This window comes from Columba livia, chromosome 1 (genome assembly GCF_036013475.1).
Source record: "Columba livia isolate bColLiv1 breed racing homer chromosome 1, bColLiv1.pat.W.v2, whole genome shotgun sequence".
Lineage (NCBI taxonomy): Eukaryota > Metazoa > Chordata > Aves > Columbiformes > Columbidae > Columba > Columba livia.
The window spans coordinates 111,953,815-111,964,437 of record NC_088602.1 but is presented as its reverse complement, the minus strand read 5'-3'; positions in this window follow the sequence as shown (position 1 = coordinate 111,964,437).

The window sequence follows — 10,623 nt, the reverse complement described above, 5'->3', positions numbered from 1 at the left end:
CTGCTGTGGTCACCAGCTGCTAGACTAGGCTAGACTGACAGTTTTCCCTCTTGACACTTTTCATTCTCTGTCAATGAAACATTGACTAGAGCAGGGGTAGAGCCAGGTCCTGCCTCCTGGGGGAAGGACCCAGCCATCAGCCTACACAGTCATCGCTCATCATTTAGTATTTTTTTACAGTAACATTTATACAGAGTGAAACAATATTAAGAGAAGCCTGAGGGAGGCTTATTGTGGACTATCTTGTGAACTGAACGTTGTGCGGTATTCTAAGAAATGGGAGAAAGTCAATGAGAGAGTGGGGAAAAAAAAGCTTTATTTTTTCACTCCCATTTTCAGACTGGTCTGTGTAGCCTTCCTTATAACTAACCAGGATGGACTGAGTGTGCAGAAGGGATGAGGAACATGTGCATTATATTTCTGAACTAGTTTCCAAGTTGCTCAGAGCCTGGAAGCAAAGGAAGGACTGGGAGGCTGGGGTATCACACTGCACAGGCATAATTCACAGAGACCGATCCCACTCCACAAATTCTTTCCCACACCATCTGTGGTTCACTGCTCTTAAACCTAAACTCATAAGCCCACCTCTGACCTCTACCTCATGCCAAATATCCTACACTTCAGAATCATAGCCAGGGCTGTCGTCTGTCCACAATAATTTGTCTCAGCTTGGAAAGAGAGGAAGAACATGTGGGAAGACACACAACTGCTCCCAGAACTCCAGCCCTTCTTCCTCTTTAGTTTTCCAACAGCCATTAGCCAGATTCTCGCTCTGAGGATAGCAAAGGCCACTCATTGTTATTTCCCATGAAGCCATGACCGCCATGCCAAATCGATGGACTCCTTTGCAAATAGACATCACGCGGGGAAGATTGTGGAGGTCTTCACTGTTTCAGAGAGAATTGTCTTTCTGAGCACTCAGAAAAATGACTCTCTGTTCCAAAGTAACTATATGCCAAGTTTCAAGCTAAAGTTATTTTCGGGTTATCCAAGCAAGCAAGAAAATACACATCCTCAAAATGTTTTAACTGCAGAAATTTATGTTCAGGGTCTAAATAACTCAGGAGATGTCTAAAATGGTTTTGTGAAGTATAAAAAAGTTACTCAAACCATATGGGTCAAAAAAAAGGCATGAAAAATCTCAAACTACTTGACAAATAATACACGGGAAAATGTGAATTTAAAACTTTAAAATCAGCCTTACCTCCAACAATATTTCTTTAATGAAAATAATAAAAGTAGATTAAGTTAGGAAACAATTTCTTCACTATGGATTTTGCCATGTCAGTTCATTTAGAAATAATTCAGAAGTACTCCTGTCATGTCAGATGAAAAATTGTCAAGAATGCTCCATGGAAATACATCTTGGTTATAGCAGGCACTGTTATTTGTGTCTTCCAAGGGTTACCTTGGTAACTTTTTACATTGATGTTCCACAAATTGCATAGTCCAGATCCTGTTGTACTAGAGACAGGTAAACCTTTCAAGAATGCTAAATCACATTTCAGTGACACTCTGTACCATGACTTTGGAAACTTTGCTTTGTATGACTCATTTAAGGTACAGGTACAGAAGGAAAGGGTGGGACAGAAGCTGCTGACTGGGTGACCTTACAGAATAGAAGACCATATTGTACTGTGGTATCCTAGATATTTCTTTTTTAAAGTCTCTCCTTTATACTTTAGAATAAGATGACCAGGAAAAATAGAGCTTAGCAAAAGAATGGATGTACAAAAAGAAAGACTTCACTGTATCAGCGTATCAACTGAAGGCATGCAGTATGTTTGGTGGCATGAGTACATGCCTCTCTTTGCAAAAAGTAATTTCATATTTCAAGAGGGGAAGATGCAAGTCACTTACCTGTACTTCACATTGACTTTTCTGACTCTTTAAACAAGTTCACAGGGTCAAGTTTTTTGTATCAGCCACCATTTACTTTAAAGAATTGCCAATTTATACTCTTAAAGCTACATGAGGAAAAATCTTGACCCTGTGCATGTGCTCAGTTGGTTGGGAAGAGAAAAACTGCTGGGGTTGCAGAGCTCAGAGTAAGAAGGAAAACAAGAGCCACGTGTGCATCCTGAGGTCCCCCCCAAAAGTCAAGGATTTCACCTCAGTCTCTGCAGCTGCCTGACCTCTAGGACTTGTTTGCAGACCACATCATGGGACTGACTCCCTGCAAGCACCAGTACTCTGGAAGCGGCTTTACAAAGAATAAGAAACCCCAAACCCCGCTCTTCTGTGCTGGGGGAGCTGCAGAATGGAAAAGGCTGACTTCTGAGGCAGTGCTCCTCACACCCTGGGCAACCTGCTCCCGCAGCGGGGGTCTGCGCACTGGTGCACAGCCCAGCCATGCTGCATGTGTCCAGGGAACGGCTGCCTCTGCCCTCCATTTGGGAGCGTGGGGTCCTCTCTGCTCCCTCTCTGCTTTTTCCTTTCCAAGCTTCTGACTCTGGGGCAGCAGCTAACTGCATTATTTATGATGCCACAGTGCTAAGGCCAGAAATAAGGGAGGTTTGCATTCCAAGAGAGCCATTTTTTCCCAGGAAAAGTATGCACAATCCTAATGCTCAGAAAGAGTGCATTTTATACCACAGACAGTTCATTTCCACACATGTGGTGTGTAGAAATAAATTTTTTCTACTTCTTCCCCTTTAATAGAAATGCAAAATAATGATGGACCCTTGCAAGAAAACAGCAAAGTTTTGTATATTTTCCTTAGATTTATCCTATATGGATGTGGTTGAGCAATTGTAAAGCCTCAATGAACACCAGCTGAATTAACTGTGGTTATTAATATTCCATCCTTTTTCTTTTTTTTTCCCAAATACTTCTGCAGCTTCATAGACGCCACCCTGCTACCATAATCAAGCTTCTCTCAGAATAAGTGTGCTCAGAGTCTCCGGAGAGCCTTGGGCTAGCGAAGGGCAAATCTGAAAATACAACTGCAAATACAACTGAAGGCCCAAGGATTGTACAGCCTGCTGCTGCCTGGACACCTGCAGATTTCATGCCTTGATGCCAGTACCATTTCACACACTATGATTGCTGCAAGGTCTATGTAAACCGGAAGGGAGAGAAAGTTTTAGCTTTAGTTCTCTGCTGGCTTGAAGTATTCTTATCATTTTGCAAGACAGAAGCCAAGGCAAAAGCATTGAAGTCAAATGTAATTGGAATATCCACCTGGAGTTATTTAAGTCTCGATTTTTATTTTTTTTTTAAAGAATATTTGTAACTATATGTTGTTTGTATTTCAGCCCGAGCTTCAGCTCAGTTTTGCTACAGCTGTAAAAGCTCTCAACCCATCCTCAGATCAGCCTCCTTGCTATGGACACGGCTGTGCCAGGACAGCTGATGGTAGCGGGGGAGAAAACAGCCAGCAGCAGAAAATTCTTAAAGCGGCTTCAGGAAGCCCTGGCCTGAGACCTTCTAAAATTAAAGACATCTCTACTGATCACGTGCAGTATAGCATTTTTTTGTTCAAGGGACTTGCAAGCTATGTCTACAGCCCTAGAAAAAACTGGGCCTGGAAATGAGCTTAAGCACCGGACTGCTAATTGCCCATTATGCTCAACTGCGAGCATGTGTCCTGGAAAAGGTCCCAGCCAGTGTCCAGACCAGGAGATGCGTGTGTGCAGCCCCTTCCAGTGGGCAGCAAATGCCACGTCAGCCTCCCTCCTCTCCCCATCCCCTGCCCAGCATCATTGTTTTTTCACCATCCCCAGACTGTCCAGGGCATGGTGTACATGTTCTCAGCTTCGTACTATGAAAACATCACTCCAATAAGCTTTTTTTAAATTATTTTTTTTATTTTTTTTTTCAGGAAAACAGGCAACAACAAAAGCACAAATGTACTAGTGGTTGTGTCTCAGGTTCATGGAAGGGAAGTGATTTCTCTGTAAGGTGGATGTGGCCAGGTTTGGGCACTTGGCCAGATTGTTGTCCTTCACTTGTTTTATTTGGCATTATAAACACAGCCCAGTCACAAGAATCTGGTTTTACCTTCACAGAGATGGCAGAAGACACATTTGTGACACCAAGGCCACCATCCTGCTGAAATCCTTGGGGGCCTTAGAACCAGCAAAGATTTTTGGTTTTTCCCTTATGCAGAACAAATGTGAGCTTTGTTCCTCGATGCAACACCCGCTTTCGCTGAAACTGCTCAGTTTGAAACACATACCCCAACAAGAACATCAGGAGGAATGTCCTTCATAAGTAAAGATAACCTCCCCAACTGTAGCATATGGAAGCAAAGCCCTTTCTTATCCCAGAGATGTCTGTAGCAGTACAGTAAATTAGGGTGGGGTTGTTTTCTTTGCTTTGTTTTTAAGATCTCACCATTTAATTACACTGAAGCAGGATGTACGCTTCATTTAAGCGATATCAGGATTTCTCTCTAGAGCTGTTTCATGGGAAGAATCTTTCCTTCTTTCTCTCTGTTCAGGCCAAAGGTTTATGAAGCCAATGTAAACAGCAGAAATTAGTGTAAACACCAGGGATTAACTTTATGACATTTGAAACGAACAGGGTTTGCCTTAATAAAATGAAGCAAATAGTTTAGTATTTCCATGTATCTATATATATAGTTTAGAGACACCGGAGAAGTATGTTCCCCTTATTAAACATTTACCACTTGAGCTTTTTGAGGATTACCTCAAAGAACCATGGATAGCATTATGTCAGTGTTCCAGATAATTTTTGTTAAATTTAGGGAGAGGACAACGGGGCTATTACTTCATTAAATGTGCAGACACATATTGAAATTGTATTCCCTGCACTGCAATCCAATAAGTGTGTTATACAGTAAAATATTCTCAAAGGATTATTGTCTGTTTCTTGTGATCTGTGCTTTGATTCTGGCTCCTCCGCTCACTGTAGATGTCCTCTGCTTCCTCTTGAGTGTCCTGTAATATTAATCGGAAAATTTTCATGATGCTGATGCTAGAACTACTGGCTATAATTACTTGTGAAAAATGAGTGGGCAAAAAGGAAGAATGTCACTCTGCCAAAAAATAATATATTTTCTTCCCCTAATCAACTCCAAAACAAATAATTTTGTTTTCTAACAAACAGAACATACAGGAGGACCTGTGCGGGTGATGGCTGTTAAACAAATGTTTAAGAAGAAAGCTACACAATCTTAAGGGATTTCAATCTGGGCAATGTGATGAGAGCCTCATTAAGCCAAAATATCCTCAGAGTGCTTAAACATTTCTGCTTGCAGTTTCCAGCCTGAAAGAATGAAGGAGGAATTTTAAAGTAAACCTCATTGCAGGGATAAAAAAATATTGATTGCTCAAGTATAACTGAAGTTTCACCAGCATTTATAAAAAGCATACTAACACCATGGATGTTTATACAAACACCACTTGCCTCTACTGCCCTCAGCTGCTATGTCTTTGCATTCAATGTGTGGGCTAAGTACTGGACCAATTAAGATGACCCAGGTGACTACACACCTGCCATCCTAACATAGATCACAGGCAAAATAATGAAAATCGAGGAAGATTCAAACAATAACAACTAACACAGCTATGCATATTACATCTTGTCAAAGTAACCGGGTGTGTCATTAGGATATTACAAGTTCAACAATTAAAAATATCCATATATAACAGACTTCCTCGAAGTGTCTCACCTCTTTTTGATCCAAGCAGTTAGCCAGTATTTAGGATAATGCCATTTGTTCACTTTAGGATAAACTGGTCTTGCTTGGAGTCAAAGCTGTTTCTTTTAATTAAATACCACATCCCAAACATGGCAGAAGATTTCATCTTTGATCACTGCTTTAGGCGTCCTTTCAGCCAGGACTTTGCTGGAGAGGGTCCCTCTAGACTTCTTCATTTGAGATGTAATCATATTCGTAAGGCTCACTCATGTCTTATGTAGTGCTCTTTCCTCCAGACAAAAAGAAAACATTGATTAAATAGGTAGTGAACCCCTCTGCCAATGCCTCTTGGAAATATGTGTATTTTGGCTGGTGACCTTCTAGTGTTTGAGAAGCACCTTTATCATTTTCTTAGAGATACAGCTACATCCTATGGTTTAATGTGGTTTAGACCAACCGATAGTTACCGCATAATTTGCTGTTAATCATAAGCAATGTGTGCGTTACCATTGCTTGTGGAAATTCACTTTTGATATTTATGCTCTAGATGTACAAGACTTTCACTACATCCTTAATAGTCACCTAGAACAGCAGCACCTTGGAAACTCTTTAGTGGCAACAAGGAACAAACTCGATTGACTATTTTCATGTTTTAATATTGACTGATTGAAAATCAATCTGTGTGGTTTTCACACCACAAATGTATCCAGATATTAAGACGTAATTTAAGATGCTGTCACTTTTTCTTTTTCTTTTTTTTTTTTTTTTGCCTGCTGCTGTGGAAAACAAGAAGTTACTGGTATAACTGGATGCCTAATACCAGCATACATGGGGGTAAAATGAAGGTTACCGACACTGTGTTAGCAAAAGCTCTGCACAGAGCAGTTTGTAGGCAAACTGCTGCGCGGAAAGGGACGGGGCAGGACCCCCCACACCCCTCCTACCCGCAGATACTCCTCTTTGTGAGAAGCTTGCAGCTCTGCCCGCGGTACGGGACACCCTCCCCAGCCCGGGCGGCCCTGCCGCCGAACTACAACTCCCAGCGTGCCCCGCGGCGTCTCCATCTTGTAGCGGCGGAGGCGGCCCGCTCCTTTGCCCCCTCAACAAAGGCTGGGGATTGCGTTGTTTCAATAAAAAGTGCGTGATGGCGGGGCGCTCTGCAGTGTGTTTTCTGAGCCTGCAGTAAGGCAGGCAGTTGAAATACTTCCTAGAGAAACCCTTAGCCCTCATGGTCGGGGGGAGTGTGTTTTGGCAGGGGGTGCTTGACAGCACACTGTGGTCTCCTCTCCCGGGCGGCAATGTTTCCCAGAGGAGCTGTAAAAACGCTTTTCATTTCTGGAAGCGACGCGGTGTCCTGGGAATCTCTTCGAAATATGCATCGGGTCAGCTCAGCCCCCGGTCCAGTGATGCTGAGCAAGCCCTGCTACGGGTCGCTCCCATCCCCTCATCCCCTCTCCCCGTTCCTTGCCATTTGGGATGTTGAACCCAAATTACTCTGCCTGACAGAGCCCTGTTGCGTTTGCTTTATGTTTGTAATGGACTTGCTAGATACAAGTAAGGATTTATATTTCAAGCTTTGCTAGAGCTTTTTAATGTGCAATACATAGAAGGTGCTACTCATCACAGGCATTGCACAGGCAGTATGTACATGCAAACACACAACCACAATTTTTGAAGTGGCCATTACCTTATCTATCTATCTATCTATCTATCTATCTATCTATCTGTCTATCTATTTACACTGCCATTTGGCAGTCCTCGCTATGGAGAACTCAGTACCTTTGAAAAAATCTGTTTTCTGCATTTAATCTCCTGGTAGACCTAGGCGTTGCCTGGGTAGCACTATCACAGAGCCGGTTTTTCATAAATGTGCCAGCCTTTCCACTCTCGGGGCTCCCTCTGGGTGGATTTTAGTTAAGCACAGCCCACATACAGGTTTTTAACAAACTTGCTAGTGCAGGAGCCTTGATGGGAGATCTGGCAAGGCCGGGGATCTGTTGGCAAGGATCAGATACAGCAACGTGGCTCTGGGAGATAAGGGCAGATGCTCATGTGCACGTATCTGAGTGTGGGAGCTGTATATATGTGTTAGGAAACCCAAGTGAGAAGAAATTTGAGCCAAAAGGCTTGAGGAGTAGCTTGGGTGGGAGCTATAAAAGTGGGCTGGAGTAAAGTAGCACAGGCTGAGATGAGGTGAACGAGAAGCAGAGTTTGCAAGTGAGGACCAGTGGAGTGAGGGGGAAAGGGAGAATCTAGGAGACAGTGTGGAAATACATAAGGCTGTTTGTGCAGAAATGGTGGGAGGCTCCTCTTGTGTGAGTACTCTTAACACCAGATTGGAGACAGGGACACAAGCACAAGTTTGTTGTTCTCATTTCCCTGCCACTTTTTTTTTTTTTTTTTTTCCATTTTAAAGCATGGTAGTCCTGTGGAAACAGCCTTGTTCTCCAAGTGTGCAGCACCATTTCCTTTTTGTTAAAAAAAAAGGGAACTTTAGTAACACCTTCTGCAATTGACATTGCATCTGTACATTTTTGGAGCCTGTTTCTTAACTTCAGCAGCAGTGAGCTCTGAACAATTTCATGAACTCTTCCTTAGTTTTTCACACTCTTCCATCAATTGGCTTCTCACTCCACGTTATCTTAGGAGCACATTCACAGGTTTTCCCTACCACCCTACTGTAAAAAATTAGTAAGTTTTGAATTAAAAGAAAAAGAGTACTTCGTCCATCCTATCCCATGGAGCAGTCATCCTCTCAGAATCTTGTTTTCTGGGTATCCCCCATCACTTTTTCCCTTCAGAAACCTTCTGGTAATACACTAGCAGCTCCCTGTTCTTTCCCATGGCATTCCTGCCAGTTTCCAGTTCTGCTACCAGCCTCAGAGACTGGATGTGGCGGGTGCACTCAACCCCCAGCCAAACCAGAAGCAGATTGGTCCAGGCTCTAGAGGAGGTAAAGGCCTGAGCCATAGCCAGGCCAAGAACTCCTTTTGGGAAACCCACAAGGAAGCAGAACATCACACTGAATGCTGATGAGTTGTGTGTGCAGGGAGTCTCATGCAGACCTTTACCACTGTATGCAATTTGACTACAAGTCAAATTTATTCTATATTTATTCTATAAATTCATATTTATATATTTATTTATATATTTATATATAAATATATATTTATATATATTTATATATATATTCTATATATTCATATTTATTCTATAAATGACAGCCTGAGTGAGCCCACATTGAGCTCTCTGCTAAATAAGCTAGTTGTATGGCAAAGGTTTTACTACTCACAGGTCAGTGGATGAGTCTAATTTAAGTTTCATATCGATAATTTAGCTGAAGTAAATGCATACTGAATATAATGAACCATCTAGATGTATAAAGTTGTATGATTTTTAATATACGCTCTGCTTCATGTTTTACTTAGTAAGCTAGGTTTGCTGAAATCTTAAGCTGTAAAGTTCTGCTCATATTTACCAAAAGCAACTACAAACTACACTGAACACTTGCAAGAGAAGGCCTGTTTTGCACTTTACTGAGAATAAAAGGATTTATTCAGACAAAACAGCACCTACAAGGTTAAGGACTATAAAAAATACCTACAGCTGAACAAAACAAAAGCACAAGGCACATGAGATCAGCGAAAAGGATCCAAGGAGAAGCAAGAAGACCCCAAAGTGAAATATTGCTATTGGATTGAATAATGGTATAAAAGGTCTGTGGAGATATAAAAGTCTATTTTTTTTCTCGTTGGGTGAAACCTCTGCACAGGTATCTAGCTTCAGCCAGCCCTCCTGCTATTTTACTCCATTATTATTTTTTTTTTTTTCCTGAGAATTTGTTTCCTGAAAGTCTGCTCTGCATATGGTTATCAGGCCTCGCCTGAAAGTTTGCCTCTGGAGCTCTAAAATATAGACTCCGGAGTGAATGGTTATCAGGGATGGAATGCCTGAAAGTTTGCTTTCGCAAATGGCTACAGGCCTTCCCTGAAAGTTTGTCTTTGGAGCTCTAAATACAGACTCTGGAGCAAACGGTTATCAGGGGGAGAAGAATCCTGAAAGTTTACGTCGTGAACGGGTACAGGCACCTGGAGAGAAGGTAAGCAGCATTCAGCTTGGCATATTTCCCCGTGCAGTAAATAATAGAGTAAACCCGCCACCAAACTCTTTTAAGTCACACTTCTTTTTGAGAGATCTAAACGTTCTGCAGTAAGCAGAACCCTAAATTACTTCCCTTTGACACTGGAAGAAAGGAGGATTTAAACGTCTCTTCCCATTAGCACCGGACTAGCGTATGGTCAGTTCTACAGCTGCCTTTCTCTGTTGTCCAACTTCAGAAATGCTAAATAATCACAAATTAACTGGTCTTTCTATAAAGCTGGCTAAGCCCAAGTCTCCTGGCTCTGTCATAGTCTCATGTAAATCAGAAATGCAGAACTGGCATCGAAACTGTGGTGGCCCGAGGGAGCATCTAATAATATTGTGTGGAAAATTGCAGTATTCCGCTGTCTGAAGCTCAGGCCCTTCCAGGCATCAGTCAGCATCAAGTACATGGGCAAGAAAAATATGAATTGATTTTTATTATTTCCACTATTTGCATCCTATTCGAGCCTTGAAGAATTTGAAATTGAACATCAGAAAGATAAATCAAACTCCAGGTAATTGAGTTTCTAGTTCAACACCCTATTTATTTCTAGTTTATTTTCTTGCAGGAAGGCTGAAAGAACAATAAAGAGGAAAACAAACCTTGAGAGAGGTTACAATGTATAAATAGCCATCTTGAGAGTACAGGGAGTTCTTTGCTTAGTAGAGAACACAAGAAACAGGGTAACAAATGGGAAGTGTATGGTGATGTTTAGGGTCTGGAGCATCTTATGAGGAGAGACTGAGAGAGCTGGGTCTGTTCTGCCTGGAGAAGGCTGAGAGGCAATCTCATCAATGTTTATAAATATCTCAAGGGTGGGTGTCAGGAGGATGGGACCAGACTCCTTTCAGTGGTGCTCAACGATAGGATG